General features: G+C 45.4%; 1 protein-coding gene and 1 non-coding gene across 2 annotated transcripts in view; both read right to left on the bottom strand.

Annotated features, from left to right (window-relative positions):
• Nucleotides 1-20,352, bottom strand: part of LOC124711312 (putative fatty acyl-CoA reductase CG5065) — a 402,306-nt gene that overhangs the window by 263,547 nt on the left and 118,407 nt on the right. The window lies entirely within an intron of this gene.
• Trnas-cga lies at nt 14,942-15,016 on the bottom strand. Its single transcript has one exon. It is a non-coding gene; the product is annotated as a tRNA-Ser (tRNA).

Below are 20,352 nucleotides of genomic sequence, written 5' to 3' on the forward strand. Positions count from 1 at the left end.
CGAATCTGCCATCACAACTAAGTCATCCGCATATGCAAGACTGCTTACTTTCTGTTCACATATCTTAATCCTACCAAGCCAGTCTATTGTTTTCAACATATGATCCATAAATAATGTGAACAACAGTGGAGACAGGTTGCAGCCTTGTCTTACCCCTGAAACTACTCTGAACCATGAACTCAATTTACCGTCAACTCTAACTGCTGCCTGACTATCCATGTAAAGACCTTTAATTGCTTGCAAAAGTTTGCCTCCTATTCCATAATCTTGTAGAACAGACAATAACTTCCTCCTAGGAACCCGGTCATATGCCTTTTCTAGATCTATAAAGCATAGATACAGTTCCCTGTTCCACTCATAACACTTCTCCATTATTTGCCGTAAGCTAAAGATCTGGTCCTGACAACCTCTAAGAGGCCTAAACCTACACTGATTTCCATCCAATCAGTGTGGGTTTAGCCCTCTTAGAGGTTGTCAGGACCGGATCTTTAGCTTACGGCAAATAATAATAAATAACGTACTATAAATACGTAAAAGCTTTGCTAATACCATTAGAAAGAGCTATGGTGAGAGACCCCCCCCCCCCATGAACCATGGACCTTGCCGTTGGTGGGGAGGCTTGCGTGCCTCAGCGATACAGATAGCCGTACCGTAGGTACAACCACAACGGAGGGGTATCTGTTGAGAGGCCAGACAAACGTGTGGTTCCTGAAGAGGGATGGTTCAAATGGTTCAAATGGCTCTGAGCACTATGGGACTAACATCTAAGGCCATCAGTCCCCTAGAACTTAGAACTACTTAAACCTAACTAACCTAAGGACATCACACAACACCCAGTCATCACGAGGCAGAGAAAATCCCTGACCCTGCCGGGAATCGAACCCGGGAACCCGGGCGCGGGAAGCGAGAACGCTACCGCACGACCACGAGCTGCGGACCCTCAAGAGGGGCCTTTTCAGTAGTTGCAAGGGCAACAGTCTGGATGATTGACTGATCTGGCCTTGTAACAATAACCAAAACGGCCTTGCTGTGCTGGTACTGCGAACGGCTGAAAGCAAGGGGAAAATACGGCCGTAATTTTTCCCGAGGGCATGCAGCTTTACTGTATGGAGTAGCATGGAGAGCTGCATCAAACCAGTCTCAGGACTGAAGACCACAACAACAACAACAACATGGTGGGAGAAGTAGCTGAAGTACAAAACTGTTCAGCCCTTACATGGATTAAAGATACTGTGTACACTAATTATGCAGCATCTAGCTACACAGACCCTAATGCTTTACTCGTTAACTATTAGATTATAAAACAAATTTGATTTTTCCACGCTAGTCTGTAAAATTATGTAATAGCAAATCCAGTTCTGTGTTTTTTCGTCTGTGTTTAGTTATTATTTCGTGCACTGAAATCTCTATTTCATTTCCATTTCTCACGCTTTCCTATAGATTCACGTATTAATACCGAAAGTGCTTTTTTTATCTGCTACACATTCAAGTTATTAGATCGTAAAACGACAGTTTAATTTTAATTTTGAACGCATCTCTGTAAAAGTTCGTATTAATTTCTAATGTATGACACGTTCGCTTCAATTGATCGTAACACAACTTCTTTATTTTCATTTTCAACGGTTTCGTGTAAAAGAACATATTACAAGTGAATGTATAACAAAAATCCGTTGTGTCGTACATGCTCTGCTGAATTTTTATGCCATAAAAGAAAAGTTATTTTCCTTGTGTTCGTTTCTGTTGTCTTTCGACAGCAGAATGTGGTAACACAATGCAGTTTTAAATTTGTTTTATCCGCTGCCGTATACCAAGTGCAGTTCAGGAACCATATTACATTTTGATTGAGCGCGACTAGACCGCTGACGCGTCCTTCAGAACAACGAATAGCAGAGTACGGAAACAGCCCGCAGGGCTCCCACCCAAAACGGCAATTGTGAAGTGATCGTGTAATAGTTATTATTTAAAACATGGTTTTTTGGGGGGGCGCATATAATATGGTGTGCCTAGGGGCGCAAAAATTTTTAAATCCGCCACTGATTGTTTCCATTTTTCATTACGTTGCCGAGATATCGTAGTTTTCTGACAGTCGTCACAGTTAAACTCTATGCAGTAAGGAAAAATAAGTTTCGGCCTCTTTGAGCCGATCACAGACACTACCGTCTGTACATGTTGAAGGCCACTCGGCAACCGTACAATCGTATGGGAACGATCTAGAAACTGAATCGTTCACTGATGTAATTGTTAAGCAACGCCGTCATTAAGATACCATATTTTCTGCATCACGTCGTAATTTAATTCGCCTTGCTACGATTCTTGGGAGGGCACATTTAGAGAAAATTGTACATCTACACCTAAAACTACACCCCGAAATGCATGTTACGGTGTGTGATAGAGCCTACGTCACACACCAGTACTGTTTCTAAGCCTCTCTATGCAATTCGAATTACTCTGATTTTACCACCATTGTTATTTGCAAGAAGCATGTGGTGGGAGGTAATAAACTTTTGGGAATGAGTTCGAACGTCTGCTCTGGACTCGGGTATTATTCGCGACAATCGGAGTGTTGCCAGAATAGAACAATGGGGACATTGTGATGATAAAAGAACTTAAACACCAATAGGTAGAGTAAGACCATGTATTATAATTCATAAAAATCAGTTCTTTTCTGCTGCACTACATGGTACATTATCTGTCAGTCTAAAAATATCAGTACACCCATCAGTGGACATTAATGTGCGGTGTGGTCACCCTTCGCCTTTATGACAGCTTGCACTCTGCTGCCAACACTTTCAACGAAGTGTCTAAATCTCTGCGCAGAAATTAGCAGCCCTTTTCTCCCTCACGAGGTCTGGAGGCAAGTCGACGTTCTGAGTCATTCTAAATATTTCCTCTGGGTTCGTGATGGGGCTCTGGACAGGCCAGTGCATTTCAAGGCTGTTATTGTCCACAAACCATTGCCTCCAGTTGATCCTTTACGAAAGAGTGCATTGTCATGCTGATACATGGTATCCAAACTGTTCTGCTGTACGTTGTACACAATGCTGCTGTAAAATGTCTTCATATCCTTTCACATTTAGCTGCTTCTTAAGCGCAGTAAGGGGATCACACCCCAATCACGAAAAACACCCCCCACACCGCAGCACCACCTCCTCTGCATTTCACTGTTGACACAACAAAGGATGGCGGTAACGTCCTCTAGGCATTCGCCGCACCCAAGCCCTTCCATCAGATTGAATCAGGCTGTAGCGTGGTTCGCCGCTCCCAGTCGTACAATGTCCATCGCTCTTCACGCCACCTCAAGTATCGCTGAGAGCTGATTACTGAAATGTATGGCTTATAACGGGCTGCTCCACCACTCTACCTCTCATTCTTGCTAAACTCCCTGCCCACAGTCCATCCTTGTGCTAGGTAGACTGCTGGTACACATGGAAACTCACGACTGATTCCTTCCGCTGATTTCACCGGATTTGTTTTTTAGAAGCACCTTCTCTAATGCTTCACGGTCTCTGTCTGCCTGACCTTGATTTAGCTGTGGCTGTTCCTTCGCGTTTTCACTTCATTATCACAAAACCAACGGTCGACTTGTGCAGCTTTAGATGGGCTGAAATTTCCCTGATGCATTAGTATACAGTATGAGTAACAAGTGACCCGACACACTTTCCTGGGACTCGCCTGTACATCTCTCGATGACTCTCCATCCAACACAACGCGCTGCAAAAGACGTTCTCAACGCAGTCACAAATTTTGTTTCATGTCCAATGTAGCCGCATTTCTTTCAAAAAATTTTAGTGTAGCACGGAGTGAAAAACTTCTCGAAAGTCAAGGACTGCTGCATCTACATGATTACCTTGATTTATGTGTTTTTAGGATCCCGTGTGAAAAAAGTAGCAATTTCGTGTCCGTAGAGTGTCTATTCAGCCTTTTGAAGACAACGCCGGCCGGGGTGGCCGAGCGGTTCTAGGCGCTACAGTCTGGAACCGCGCGACCGCTACGGTCGCAGGTTCGAATCCTGCCTCGGGCATGGGTGTGTGTGATGTCCTTAGGTTAGTTAGGTTTAAGTAGTTCTAAGTTCTAGGGGACTGATGACCTCAGAAGTTAAGTCCCATAGTGCTCAGAGCCATTTGAACTATTTTCGAAGGCAACGGAGACGTGAAGGAGAAGTAGGTGCTCTGATTTCTGAAGCAGGCACTAAAGGCCAGCAGACAGTAGCGCTCATCATTCCAGACCCCCATTCTCTTACTACGATGTGGTATACAATTTTGCATTCCCTCCGTCGAATTTTTTGAACATTCAGTTGTATCAGGCTGACACTAGCCACTCTCTGAGCTTCGGTCAAATTGCGGGGAATGCATCGGGAACAGAGACATCAGTGAGAAAGAGACGTAAGGGTTGATGCAGAATAGAACGTACTGTTGTCCATTTTACGTTTGACTATGTCTCTATCGGTATTACACATCACGAAGCCGACTGTAGACAATCTTTTTTTTATGAGGGTGACGGATTACCAAAACTAGAATGAATCGATTCGAGGCACTGTTTATGAGTTCAAACCTTAACGAAAATCGCGTTCATCGGAAAACTTCGCGTGGTATTTCTACACTGGAAGGGGAAAAATCGCAACAGCAAGAAAAAGCTGTGCGACATAAACGACAATTGGCAGGCGTGTTTCTACAACTGAAAGGTGATGTCCACTTCAATTTCGTACCAGTCGCAGGATGCAAATCTGGTTTGGTATAACGATTGTGGATGTTGGTTACCTCTGAGATTGAACGTGGTGACTTATTAGACAAGAAAGCCTTTAAGGAGACAAAGACGCCATTACCAACACGTTTAAATGATGTCGTGTAATAGGTTTACGAGAAGCTGCACGTTCCTTCTGACTTTGCAGAAAGATTTGACAGGAATGTTGCTACTGGACACGATTGCTGGCAGCGGTGGTCAGGAAAATGTACGGTCGCAAGAAGACCGGGTTCCTTACGACCACTGCGGCTGCAGCAGCAATCTGACCAGCAGTTGGCTCCACAGTAACACAACGAACTGTTAGAAATCGGTTACTTCAGTGCCAGAAGCCCTGTATCGTGCACTCCACTGACTTCAAACCACGTCATTTGCGACTACAGTGGTATCAAGCGAGAGCTCGCTGGATGGCAGGATGGGTATCTATTGTGTTCTCTGACGAAAACTGGTTCTGCCTCTATGCCAGTGATGGCCGAGTGTTGGTTAAGAGCCTTCAACCAACCTGTCTGCGTGCCGAACACACTGGACTTACACCTGGAGTTACGGTCTGGGGTGCCGTTTCGTATGACCTCGCGGTTGCCTCACGCATCCTGACTGCAAATTTGTACGTCAGTCTGGCGATTCGACCTGTCGTGCAGCCGTTCATAAACAGCATTCCAGGGTGTGTTTCCCGACGCCTGCATACCGCTCTTGTAATGCAACATTCTCTACAGTGTCGACATGTTGCCTAGGTCTTCTCTCCAGTCAAGCACATACGAGAAATCAGTCGGACGACAACTGCAGCGTCACCCACAAACGGCATTAACTGTCCGTGTATTGACCGACCAAGGGCAACAGACACGGAACTTCATCCCACTAACTGACATCCGGCATCCGGCACCTGCACGTTTGCATTCAGTACTCTGGCGGTTAAACCGGTTATTAATGTACCAGCATTTCACATGTGCAAGGTCTTATCACGAACCTAAATACCAGACAAATGTATTTCCGTCATTTCATTGTTCAACAAATGGCTCTGAGCACTATGCGACTTAACTTCTGAGGTCATCAGTCGCCTAGAACTTAGGACTAATTAAACCTAACTAACCTAAGGACATTACACACATCCATGCCCGAGGCAGGATTCGAACCTGCGACCGTAGCGGTCACGCGGTTCCAGACTGAAGCGCCATTAACCGCACGGCCACACGGGCCGGCCATTGTTCAACATTAATTATTTTGCTGTAGCGACTTCTTTTCCGTCGGTGAATTTTTTTTCTTGATCACTGTTGCTACAAATGCTCACTGCAAACAAACTACTCTGTCGAGTTCTGAGCTCCCATTGTTTTAACGGCAGCAAATATCAAATCTTAGAGCAATAATAATGTTCAACCTCAATAATGCCATTAATGATCGGCAAAAGTTACACAGGCGTCTCACGTATTTAACTCTCTAAATTTCAGCCCATTTTCAATAACTTACATTAGCAGCGTGGGAAATGCCGTACTTTGTGAAGGGACAAGAAACCCTTACTTCTTGACTTTTTAAAGAGGTACTGACGAGTAAGTGGGAGCCATAACCCGAAAATATCTTCCAGCACTGTGTTAAAAAATGCGTCTTCAGATTTTGCACTTATTGAGTCACTTAAGTTTATTTTGTCTCATCTACATCTACGTGATTAGTCTGCTATTCACAATAAAGTGCGTGGCAGAGGGTTCAGTTAACCAATTGACCACCTTCAAGCTGTCTCTCTCTCTCTCTCGAACGGAGGGGGAGGGGAGGGAGGGGGGGGGACACGAGCACTTAAATTATCATGGGAAATATATGTTTAAATAATAAATGTCGTTATAGACCCTTTGAAGAAAACTGAAGTACAATTCAAAAATACTGGAAATAATTTAGGTTAAATTAAAATAGTTTACAGAACATAACATTGTTGCTGAGAAAAATTTTCGTACAAGAAAATTCGTCTTCAACTTCCTTCACCACTTCATCATTGTTATCAAATTAAATTTCCAAATCTCTTGAATCTATAGGTTCTTCTAAAATCTATAATGTTTTTCTCTCACTAAGGGAACGTCAACAAATTTTAAATCACAGTTGTGTCTAACACTGGACAAACTGCGACTCAACAAGAAAGACCAGAGAGAAATGAATGAGGCTGATTGTTGCCATGCATACAGAGAAATTTGATGTCATAATACTATTGTTTACCGAGCATTTTATACTACCATTAATCCAATGATGTTGTTGTTGTTGTGGTCTTCAATCCTGAGACTGGTTTGATGCAGCTCTCCATGCTACTTAACCTACCTGCCCGATTAAGGGATCTGACATTCCACGCTCCGATCCGTAGAACGCCAGTTTTCTTTCTCCTGATAACGACGCCCTCTTGTAGTCTCCGCCCAGAGATCCGAATGGGGGACTATTTTACCTCCGGAATATTTTACCCAAGAGGACGCCATCATCATCTAATCATACAGTAAAGCTGCATGATTTGGAATAATTATAGAATCTGGCAGAAGACTTCATTAAAAGCAATAAACATTTTTCTCGATTTTGCAATATAAAGTACATGACTACAGTACAATATTCACAAGTGGGCATACATTACATCGTGTCCCCCCTCCTCTCCCCCCAGACTTGGTACTTCTGCGGTTAATCAGGCGGTAGGACGCCAATGAGTTGCTGAATAACGTCGACCTCCGCGGGCATACATTGTAAGGCGAGCAATGCAACTTACTAGAGCCTTAAACATACGTCTCTTGTACTGATTATGAACACAGAATTGAATAAATTTTGGGTTACAAGGGACTGCACCGACTAATACCGCCCGCTAACCGAACAGTGGCTTGAACTTGCAGACGTCGAGCAGATGCGCAAAACTATAGACCTATATCTCTGACGTCGATCTGTTGTAGAATTTTAGAACAAGTTTTTTGCTCGAGTATCATGTCGTTTTTGGAAACCCAGAATCTACTATGTAGGAATCAACATGGATTCCGGAAACAGCGATCGTGTGAGACCCAACTCGCTTTATTTGTTCATGAGACCCAGAAAATATTAGATACAGGCTCCCAGGTAGTTGCTATTTTTCTTGACTTCCGGAAGGCGTTCGATACAGTTCCGCACTGTCGCCTGATAAACAAAGTAAGAGCCTACGGAATATCAGACCAGCTGTGTGGCTGGATTGAAGAGTTTTTAGCAAACAGAACACAGCATGTTGTCATCAATGGAGAGACGTCTACAGACGTTAAAGTAACCTCTGGCGTGCCACAGGGGAGTGTTATGGGACCATTGCTTTTCACAATATATATAAATGACCTAGTAGATAGTGTCGGAAGTTCCATGCGGCTTTTCGCGGATGATGCTGTAGTATACAGAGAAGTTGCAGCATTAGAAAATTGTAGCGAAATGCAGGAAGATCTGCAGCGGATAGGCACTTGGTGCGGGGAGTGGCAACTGACCCTTAACATAGACAAATGTAATGTATTGCGAATACATAGAAAGAAGGATCCTTTATTGTATGATTATATGATAGCGGAACAAACACAGGTAGCAGTTACTTCTGTAAAATATCTGGGAGTATACGTGCGGAACTATTTGAAGTGGAATGATCATATAAAATTAATTGTTGGTAAGGCGGGTACCAGGTTGAGATTCATTGGGAGAGTGCTTAGAAAATGTAGTCCATCAACAAAGGAGGTGGCTTACAAAACACTCGTTCGACCTATACTCGAGTATTGCTCATCAGTGTGGGATACGTACCAGATCGGTTTGACGGAGGAGATAGAGAAGATCCCAAGAAGAGCGGCGCGTATCGTCACAGGGTTATTTGGTAACCGTGACAGCGTTACGGAGATGTTTAATAAACTCAAGTGGCAGACTCTGCAAGAGAGGCGCTCTGCATCGCGGTGCAGCTTGCTCGCCAGGTTTCGAGAGGGTGCGTTTCTGGATGAGGTATCGAATACATTGCTTCCCCCTACTTATACCTCCCGAGGAGATCACGAATGTAAAATTAGAGAGATTAGAGCGCGCACGGAGGCTTTCAGACAGTCGTTCTTCCCGCGAACCATACGCGACTGGAACAGGAAAGGGAGGTAATGACAGTGGCACGTAAAGTGCCCTCCGCCACACACCGATGGGTGGCTTGCGGAATATAAATGTAGATCTAGATGTAGACGTAGCTTTATAACAAGCAAGTCCAAATCATAGTGGGCCATAACATGCGGTACGGGGCTGCCACTACAGAAGCAGCGTATAGGGAGGTGTAATTAGCGACAGCGTGGCTCGTATCAGAAAGGCAGGCTCGGGCGGCCGCCGGCGGAGGGAGTCGGAGTGGACTCTGCCTGAAAAGGAAGGGGGGAGATGCGCAGGTCGTGCTGCAGCGACAGTCCATTGTCCGCCAGCACTCAGCCTGATTGCACGTGTTGCAGCTACCAGAGGACGGCGGGCGAAACACTCGCCGGTTCTCCATCTATCTGTCCCCAGCGCCTTTAACAGCAGTCTGCCTCTCTGGGTTATCAAATTAATTAGGACATTCCAGCTTTCACCTGCACACCGGTCTCACTCCCAGGCTTGCGCGGAACTGATGCCAATATGAATTGCTCTATGCGACAAAGAACCTCGATAGGAATCGACAAATGCAGAACTTTGGCGAAGCCATATTGGATTTGTCGCTCGTAGTTCATTGTGTTTGTATTGCACTGGAGCGCCAAAGAAACTGGTATAGGCATGCGGCGCTGTGGTCGGCAACGCCTTATGTTCTAAACAAGTGTCTGGCGCAATTGTTAGACGGTTACTGCTGCTACAATGGCATGTTATCAAGGTTTAAGTGAGTATGGACGTGGTGTTAATAGTCGGCGCGATGGAGCACAGCATCTCCGAGGTAGCAATCAAGTGGGAATTTTCCTGTACGACCATTTTACGAGTGTACCGTGAAAATCAGGAATCCGGTAAAACATCAAATCTCCGACATCGCTGCGGCCGGAAAAAGGTCCTGCAAGAACGGGTCCAACGACGACTGAAGAGAATCGTTCAACGCGACAGAAGTGTAAGCCTTCCGAAAATTGCTGCAGATTTCTGTACATGGCCATCAACAAGAGTCATCGCGCGAACCATTAAACGAAACACAATCGATGCGATTTTTCGGAGCCGAAGGTCCAGTCGCGTACCTTTGATGACTAAACGACACAAACCTTTACGCCTCACCTGGGCCGCCGGCCGGTGTGGCCGAGCGGTTCTAGGCGCTTCAGTCTGGAACCGCGCGACTGCTACGGTCGCGGGTTCGAATCCTGCCTCGGGCATGGATGTCTGTGGTGTCCTTAGGTTAGTTAGGTTTAAGTAGTTCTAAGTTCTAGGGGGCTGATGACCTCAGATGTTAAGTCCCATAGTACTCAGAGCCATTTTTTTAATCACCTGGGCCCGTCAATACCGACATTGGACTGTTGATGACTGGAAACATGTTGCTTGGTCGGACGAGTCTCCTCTCAAATTGTATCGAGCGGTTGGAGGTGTGAGGTATGGAGACAGCCTCATAAATCTATGGACCCTGCATGTCAGCAGGAGACTGTTCAAGCTGGTGGAGGCTCTGTAATGGTGTGGGGCGGAGTGATATGGGAAGCCTGAAACGTGTAGATGCGACTCTGACGGGTGACACGTACGTAAACATCCTGTCTGATCACCTGCATCCGTTCACGTCATTGTGCATTCCGACGGACTTGGGCAATTCCAGCAGGGCAGTGCAAGACCCCACACGTCCATAAATGCTACAGAGTGGCTCCAGGAACACTCTTCTAAGTTTAAACACGCTGGCCACCAAACTGTCCAGACAAGAACATTATTCAGCATATCTGGGATGCCTCACAAAGTGTTGTTCAGAAGAGATCTCCACCCGCTCGTACTCTTACAGTTTTATGGACAGCCCTGCGAGATTCATGGTGTCAATTCCCTCCAGCACTACTTCAGACATAAATAGAGTCCATGCCACGTCGTGTTGCGGCAATTCTGCGTGCTGGCGGGGGACCTATACGATTTTAGGCAGGCGTACCAGTTTCTTTGGCTCTTCAGTATATAACAGGGGCAGTAGAGCTCCAAAAATAACCAGCACTCCAGAAGCGAAACAACAGCCCTGGCCCGCGCTGACTACTTCGCCAAGCAGCAGCGCCAAGCAAAGCTGCTGGAGTGCTTGTTACTCTTCAAGTTTTACTGTCGCCATTAATACATACCGCACTAGACGAATTTGCAACCGCGCAGTCGAGTGGACGCCTAAAATGCCCCTTTAAAAATCGCTTCGCCCGTATTGGGGAACATGGCATACTTAATGGGCGGTGTTTGTTTGGGCTGACTCCAACCACACACTGCAAAATCGGAATTGTAAATATCTACCGAAACGCCAGAAAATGCACGTGACGACTCTTGGAGAGACGGCCTGTATAAACAAAACGTAAATAGTGATTGTTGCACGCCGAAGTACACATTCACACGAAGACTAAGCCTCCGCCGTTTAGCGCTCGAAAGTATTATCATGATCAACGAAGGCTTTAATATTCACTCGTTCCGTGTTGGAGGGCCGGCCACGGTGGCCGAGCGGTTCTAGGCGCTTCAGTCCGGAACAGCGCGAGCGCTACGGTCGCAGTTTCGAATCCTGCCTCGGGCATGGATGTGTGTGATGTCCTTAGGTTAGTTAGGTTTAAATAGTTCTAAGTTCTAGGGGACTGATGACCTCCGATGTTGAGTCCCATAATGCTCAGAGCCATTTTGAACCTGTTGGAGGAATTGGATATAAGATTGACTGTAACGCATTGAATCTCAAAGTTTTGATGGGTAAAGACGGATCGACACACCGTTAAAAAGCAATGAAAACGGCAGGTTTCTCGTTGCCTGGCAATTGGAGCAGAAGGCACTCATAGTGTGACCCGGAGCGCGTGCCCCTGGCCAAAAAAGGTCTGTTGTTTTTGTGTTGCCGCTCCTCGTATTAACGAGAGAATAAAATGGTAATCGGAGGCAGGTGCGTAAAGCGTAGCGCTTTAGTAGCGGCATCCACGTCGCAGCGGACACAAAGCAAGCTCATTTGCATCGGCCTCTGCAGCCGACAAAGAATGCAGCGTGTTTCGGGAGCTGTCCGAACAACATTTGTTCGTTCTTCTAGTGGACGTCGCGTTGTTTTTCGATTAATTCTGTAGTACACGGGTTTTAATGTAATATTCGTCTCGTGTTGAAACTTCACGCGTTTCACAGACTAAGCAATTTTGATTGGTTTATGATGTACCCAACATTAATATGCATCCACATTTCTATTCCTAAATTAAGCCAGCTGGACACAGGCGTAAATTTTGTCGAAATTCGGTATTGGACACGTTCCAGAACAGCGAAACGGCGTAAATGGGTCTAGGTAACACAGTAAGTGAACTTGGCATTTATGCAATCATCTAAAACTAACGCCACGAAGTTATTGCGTTGTTAATTAAATAACGACCGTTAAACACTTTTTTTATCTATAGACGGATGGTCAAACAGTGGTTATTCAATATTACTTGGAACTTTGCATAGGTTACCGTCATTTTAATTACGTGGTAAAATGGAATGGCTGGCTCTGAGCACTATGGGACTCAACTGCTGAGGTCATTAGTCCCCTAGAACTTAGAACTAGTTAAACCTAACTAACCTAAGGACATCACAAACATCCATGCCCGAGGCAGGATTCGAACCTGCGACCGTAGCGGTCTTGCGGTTCCAGACTGCAGCGCCTTTAACCGCACGGCCACTTCGGACGGCTTTTTTCTTAAAAAAAAAAAAAAAATGGTTCTGAGCACTATGGGACTTAACATCTATGGTCATCAGTCCCCTAGAACTTAGAACTACTTAAACCTAACTAACCGAATGACATCACACAACACCCAGCCATCACGAGGCAGAGAAAATCCCTGACCCCGCCGGGAATCGAACCCGGGAACCCGGGCGTGGGAAGTGAGAACGCTACCGCACGACCACGAGATGCGGGCAAATGGAATGGCAGGATACCGGAGATCATCTATGCAAGGACATATTTCATTGGAGTGGTTTCCTATGTCTGAAGGTGGAATCTATTTTCTGTAATTGATCGTCTATGATGTATAAATAATCAACGTTACTCAAGTGCAGCCTGACATAGTCTGTAATCTTTCACATAATAAAATGCATTGAGCCTTGTCATATACTGATGTGATACGATGTGGTTTTGTAGTGAATATACCATTTTCTGCTCAAGATGTTTGTTACGGCTTCTCATCGTTGCTGCATTAGGTTACGAAACTTTAAACCGAAGCATTTTAAATAACGTTTTCAGTGATTTAAAAAGCTTTTTTTGCGAACACTTTGACACTGCTTTCGGTCTTCTAGCATTTACGTGTGCTATTTGCGGTGATATAAAATTGTTCAGTTTTTATTGTTTTACATGTGATGGCTGCTCATTCTGAGATCTCCGGAAGAAAAAACACCTCACATACAGCGGTAATCCTGTGTATATACCCACTGACAGAAATTCATATTTTTTGTTCATCCAAATCGCATGTTGAATTACGTTCTGTTATACGCAATGTACTAGTGAAATACGCACGTCGTGTAGCGTCCGCCATTAAGCTAGCTGCTTACGACCAATCAGGGAAGTAAGTGTTGATGAAATTTCGTTGTCAAGTATGTAGACCAGGTGAAAACGTTGAATCTGACACATCCGCGTTCCGTGGGACTTGCTCACATATCAGAATTCGTCATACTATGGTATTAAAACGCCATTTTGGGGCCTTGCTTGTTTGTTGAATATTAGAAATAGGTTCACTCCGACTAAGTGTAATATTCAGTGAATTTTGAAAACAGTTAAAATTTTATGGGTTAATTACCGCAGAAATTACATGCACGAGATTTTGAACAGATTTAATTAGAAACGTGACAGGTTTCCTCCACTTTTAGTATTGTTTTTGGGTTTAATTCTGCTACACTTTAAAAGATGAATTATTTTCTTACTAAAATTTTATATGACGACGGTTTTTTGGTAAAGTAATATTAGGGAAGTTCCTATTTCACTGCAGCCAAAGACAACGAAGATGGAGAAATTAAAGAGAGTACCTCAGTCGCTTAGAGAATTCCCTGCCAAACTGTGAGGATGTTACAAAACAGCACTCAGAGTGAAAGATTCGTTCTGGTGGTGCGGCATGACCCGGTAAGAAAATCATGAGGAACTCTGCCGTGCAAAAAAACATTCTGAAACCAGTGCTGTAACTATAAAAGATATACCCGCCGGAGTAAAAAATAAACGGTAGGTCCGACTGTAACTGATAGTATAACTCGGTTCAAAAGTCGGGTAAGGGACGGACATATCACTATCTACAGGACCGTGCATGATAAAGCACAATAATCTGCTGGTTACGTGTAGATTTTCTGTAATTATAATATCGCTCATATATACACAATCGCTTGACAATGTAAATAAGAAATGTATGAGCCTCTGAACTACGCAACTGCGCGTATGTCCCCGCAATGGTGTACCAGTGTAAAGTACCGCCGCCGTGTATTCTGGCTGAAGCTGTTACGCTCAGTTACTAGTCCCATAATTAGCTAAATTCGCTGAAAGGGTGCAACAGGAGGTCTTCGCGCCTATGAAAAGAATTACCTCCGCCAAGTTTCGCCATTAGCTCTCTGAACTCAAGCGAGATAGCGATCCGGACTATTTTTGTTTTAGTATTAATCATTAATTAGACAGGACAAAAGAGTCCAAGTGACAGTAACACGTGTTGCGGATGGAAGATAAAAATAGACGGCGGTATGCGCCGGGGTAGTGGGTCATTAAGCTACCTGAGGGACGCGCACAGGTGAGCCCTCGCCGACAAGCAGTGGCTCTGTTCTAGCGTTCGAGAGCCGAAAGAGCGGTGCTCTGTGAGGTAAAAAGAACGCCCGCTTGTCAAAATTAACTTACCACTTTCGATTTCCGATACGAAAATAATTCAGGAAAACCGAAATAACCGTACATGAACACACTTTTAATTTCTGCGTCGGCTGTGTTCTAGAGTGTCACTTCTGATTGAAAACGGCCTTGAGGTACGCACATTTCGAACCTCATTTTAAAATTTCACATCGCACGTTTCAACATTTCTAGTGCCCACAATTTCAATACCTTCGTCCGCTTACGACGTTGCAAACGCAAATTTCAGATAATCCCTGTGAATGAAACTTCCTGGCAGATTAAAACTGTGTGCCCGACCGAGACTCGAACTCGGGACCTTTGCCTTTCGCGGGCAAGTGCTCTACCAACTGAGCTACCGAAGCACGACTCACGCCCGGTACTCACAACTTTACTTCTGCCAGTACCTCGTCTCCTACCTTCCAAACTTTACAGAAGCTCTCCTGCGAACCTTGCAGAACTAGCACTCCTGAAAGAAAGGATATTGCGGAGACATGGCTTAGCCACAGCCTGGGGGATGTTTCCAGAATGAGATTTTCACCTGGCAGAAGTAAAGTTGTGAGTACCGGGCGTGAGTCGTGCTTCGGTAGCTCAGTTGGTAGAGCACTTGCCCGCGAAAGGCAAAGGTCCCGAGTTCGAGTCTCGGTCGGGCACACAGTTTTAATCTGCCAGGAAGTTTCATATCAGCGCACACTCCGCTGCAGAGTGAAAATCTCATTCTGGAATCCCTGTGAAATTTCAGATAATCCCTGTGATGTCACACACTGGGGCAAATCTGGTGTCATGGCAGCCAAGGAATACACTCATGACTCAGAACAGTTCGATCACCTACCTAATAGCTGGCATGCCCACGTTTGAAACGGATAACAGCGGTGACGCGTCGCGCACGGAAGCAGTGAGGTCACATCCCAGATGTGTTCCGATCTGGCGAGGTGTGAGGGCAGCATAACAACTGGAAGTCGTCACTGTCTTCCTCGGATCACTCCATCACTCCTGGCCTTGTGACATTGCGCATTGTCTTGTTGAAAAATGCCCTGCCGTCGGGGAACTTGATTGTCATGATGAGGTGTACGTGGTAGGCATCTAGTATACGATACTCTTTGGCCGTCATGGTGCCTTGCACGAGCTCCACAGCACCCGTGGGTGCACACGTGAATGTTCCCCAGAGCATAACGGAGCCGCCGCCAGCTTGTCTCCAGCCCACAGTACAGGTGTAAAGGAGTTGTTGCCCTCGATGACTACGGATTCGCCCCTCCAATCTGCATTATAAACAAGGTGTCGGGATTCATCAGACCATGCAATGCTCTGCCACTGCGCCAACATCCAGGACCATGGTCACGTGCCCACGTAGCTGCCGATCGGAGACATAAAGTCTGAAAATAGTCCGTGATCATATTTTGGCACTTTATTTTACAGGTCCGTCTTGATCACACAAACCTGTATACTTCACTATAACCAGTTCCGGCTACCGCCATCTTCAGATCTGTTCCAAATAGAAACGAAGTGTAACCAACTAAGTTGAGTTTCCTGACGCTAAATCTATAAAAGGCCTAGTGCTACATAAGAAATATAAAAAGGATTTACATGATTAACACCCATGTATACCAGTCATACAGAAGTAGTTGCCCGTGTCGTGCTGTTAGCATTGGGGCATGCATGGGTCGTCGGTTGCGAAGGTCCATCTTTCGGAGTGTTCGGTGCACTGTGTGTTCCTAGTTCCGTCACAGTTCGCCGCATGTCCTATTTTACCAGTCTGCCCAGCCTACGACATCCGACGTCTGTAAAGAGGGGTGGTCGCCCAACCCCACGACCTCTGGGCGTGGTTTCACCTTGAGTTGAAGATATCCACCACAGCGCTCCTCGAACACCCAACAATCCGTGCACTTTCCGAAATGTTCGTGCCGAGTCTCCGGGCCGCCACAATCGGCCCTCGGCCAAACTCAGATACACTACTGGCCATTGAAATTGCTACACCACGAAGGTGACGTGCTGCAGACGCGAAATTTGACCGACAGGAAGAACATGCTGTGATGTGCAAATGATTATCTTTTCAGAGCATTCACACAAGGTTGGCGCTGGTGGCGACACCTACAACGTGCTGAGATGAGGAAAGTTTCCAACCGATTTCTCATACACGAACAACAGTTGACCGGCGTTGCCTGGTGAAACGTTGTTGTGATGCCTCGTGTAAGGAGGAGAAATGCGTACCATCACGTTTCCGACTTTGATAAAGGTCGGATTGTAGCCTATCCCGATTGCGGTTTATCGCATCGCGACATTGCTGCTCGCGTTGGCCGAGATCCAATGACTGTTAGCAGAATATGGAATCGGTGGGTTCAGGAGGGTAATACGGAACGCCGTGCTGGATCCTAACGGCCTCGTATCACCAGCGGTCGAGATGACAGGCATCTTATCCGCATGGCTGTAACGGATCGCGCTGCCACGTCTCGATCCCTGAGTTAACAGATGGGGATGTTTGCAATACAACAACCATCTGCACGAACAGTTCGACGACGTTTGCAGCAACACGGACTATCAGCTCGGAGACCATGGCTGCGGTTACCCTTGACGCTGCATCACAGACAGGAGCGCCTGCCATGGTGTACTCGACGACGAACCTGGATGCACGAATGGCAAAACGTCATTTTTTCGGATGAATACAGGTTCTGTTTACAGCATCATGATGCTCGCATCCGTGTTTGGCGACATCGCGGTGAACGCAACATTGGAAACGTGTATTCGTCTTCGCCATACTGGTGTATCACCCGGCGTGATGGTATGCGGTGTCATTGGTTACACGTCTCGGTCACCTCTTGTTCACATTGACGGCACTTTGAACAGTGGACGTTACATTTCAGATGTGTTACGACCCGTGGCTCGACCCTTCATTCGATCCCTGCGAAACCCTACATTTCAGGAGGATAATGCACGACCGCATGTTGCAGGTCCTGTACGGGCCGTTCTGGATACAGAAAATGTTAGACTGCTGCCCTGGCCAGCACGTTCTCCAGTTTTCTCACCAACTGAAAACGTCTGGTCAATGGTGGCCGAGCAACTGGCTCGACACAATACGCCAGTCACTACCCCTGATGAACTGTGGTATCGTGTTGAAGCTCCATGGGCAGCTGTACCTGTACACGCCATCCAAGCTATTTTTGACTCAATGCCCAGGCGTATCAAGGCCGTTATTATGGCAAGAGGTGATTGTTCCGGGTACTGATTTCTCAGGATCTATGCACCCAAATTGCGTGAAAATATAATCACATGTCAGTTCTAGTAAAATATATTTGTCCAATGAATACCCGTTTATGATCTGCATTTCTTCTTGGTGTAGCAATTTTAATGGCCAGCAGTGTAGATTCCGCGCCAGTGGCGGATTTTTAAATTGCCACCAGTAGCCTATTTAAATTTTGCCACCCCTACCGACCTCCACATCTCGATACTGTACTTGACAATCATGTTAATTACAATTTTTCTGTCAACGAAATTTTTGAAAAATCACAGCACACAACCAGAAGATGTACCAGAGAAATATTCCCTACGTATTTCATATGGTCACAATAACTTAACGATTGCGCTTGTGCTAGCACAAGCGGAGGAAAGCGTCACTAGTTGAAAGATATTCATTTGTCTCGGAGCGCTGCCAGCGTTACACCACGTCGTACGTGAGCGGTCAAATGCGAAAGCGGCGCGCCGCAGGAACAAACGAGCGACACACTGCGAAGCGGTGCGATTCGCTCGTTCTGTCCTACGTGAGCTGCCCGCTGCGCGGCGGATGATAACAGTTCATGACAAAAAAGTGTTTTCCGATTTTCTTGCAGAAAAAAATGCTGTATGTTAATGAAGCAAAGCTACATCAACTCCTATAGTTAGTTTTTCCGTAGACATTCTCCTTTTCCTTTAAAAAATTGAAAACAGCTTATTTCGGTTTTGGAAGTATTCTTCACTATATAATACTACTCACTCGACTATAAGAAAACTAATTGTTACAAAGAACTGATTTTTCCGTATCTTACAGTATCATATCGCAGTGTCAAGGCGGGAAAGGCACCTGGATTGGATAGAATACATCCAGAATTCCGTCTTCACTGTGGGGAATACGCCAAAAAACGGCTTAAAGAGTTTCACTCAAATATAATGGCAACAGGGAACATACCACAGAAAATGAAGAACTCGGAGATCACCGCACAGCTTATATCAGGAAAACCTAGCGATCAGCCGAAGAGTTATAGGCCAATCGCATTGTTCGCTGTGACATAGAAGCTGTTCGAGAGACTCCTGTATAACAGACTGAGCCCAAAAATACTGGAATCAGTTCCAGGCGAGAGTCTCATAACTAATACTGACAATAGCACTTTCAAAGGAATTTTCTGTGTCCCTCATACCCATTTCGTCTTCCAGAGTAGTAGCACATGTAAAGTCCAAAAAATTTGATAACGTGCTCGCTGCTGAGTGTTCTCGCTGCAGCTGCAAGTTCCCTTCTGTTTTTCGTTGTGTCAAAATATCTTTTTAAAAAAGCATGGCCAAGTGCCTCTATATACCGGTTCACTGTTGGCGTCAACTCCATAACAAGGCTTAGGTTCTTTTTTTTTCTATTCTTTTGCGAACGTATCCATTCTATTTTTCCATTTTTTCTTTGCCGCATCGCCTGAAGTAAAAATTTGAAAAGAAAAAGACTTCAAAGCATAACGGTACAAAAGGGTTGTTACCCTGTCTAACAATTTCCGTTTCAGTGGGGAACACTACGAATTGTTGACTTGATTGTTTATGTTGTGGACTGACAAGACAGCCAATCCACAATGACGGGTAGCCGAAAGGCACGCGTTTAAGCTCACGCAGGCTGGCGTGAGGTCTGGAACAGGTAAGGGAATTTATAGTAGCAAAGAACGTAAGTAACTACTGGAATATTTAACTTTAATTCATAATTGGTGAACATCGGTCTCACGGTACATGTATCACAAGATAAATAGCAAATGATAATGGCGCCTTGCTAAGTCGTAGCAAATGACGTAGCTGAAGGCTATGCTAACTATCGTCTCGGCAAATGAGAACGTATTTGTCAGTGTAGCTTCGCTAGCAAAGTCGGCTGTACAACTGGGGCGAGTGCTAGGAAGTCTCTCCAGACCTGCCGTGTGGCGGCGCTCGGTCTACAATCACTGACAGTAGCGACACGCGGGTCCGACGTATACTACTGGACCGCGGCCGATTTAAAGGCTACCACCTAGCAAGTGTGGTGACCGGCGGTGACACCACAGTTTAGAATTAATGGCGAGCGGTGTATTCCCCCTCAGTGAAAATGGAACTTTCCATTCGCTATATGAGCTTAGCGAACATAAGACAAATTTAGTATCAAACTGTCCATACTACTGATTCATCCTTGTACAAAGAAGTGTCGGAAATTAATGCGATTGTTTAACGACATAATGATTGGTGAGATGCTGCAGACGTTTGCTCCACAGTTAACGGTGTTCTTCTGGCAGACTTGACCTGCGTGATTTATAATTGCTTTTCCACTGAATCGCTCTATGTCATAACAACTGACTGCTTGCTGACGATCAAAATATGTTAAAGGCGCATAATGGCAGTATATCACTCCGAATACTATAGTGATGATAATTTCGAGCTCGTTAGCGTGTAAACAAAGACAAACTCACCATTCTGTTGTCTGCAATTGTGAGAGGGACAGGTTATACAAATAATTA

The sequence above is a fragment of the Schistocerca piceifrons genome, chromosome 8, assembly GCF_021461385.2.
Source record: "Schistocerca piceifrons isolate TAMUIC-IGC-003096 chromosome 8, iqSchPice1.1, whole genome shotgun sequence".
Lineage (NCBI taxonomy): Eukaryota > Metazoa > Arthropoda > Insecta > Orthoptera > Acrididae > Schistocerca > Schistocerca piceifrons.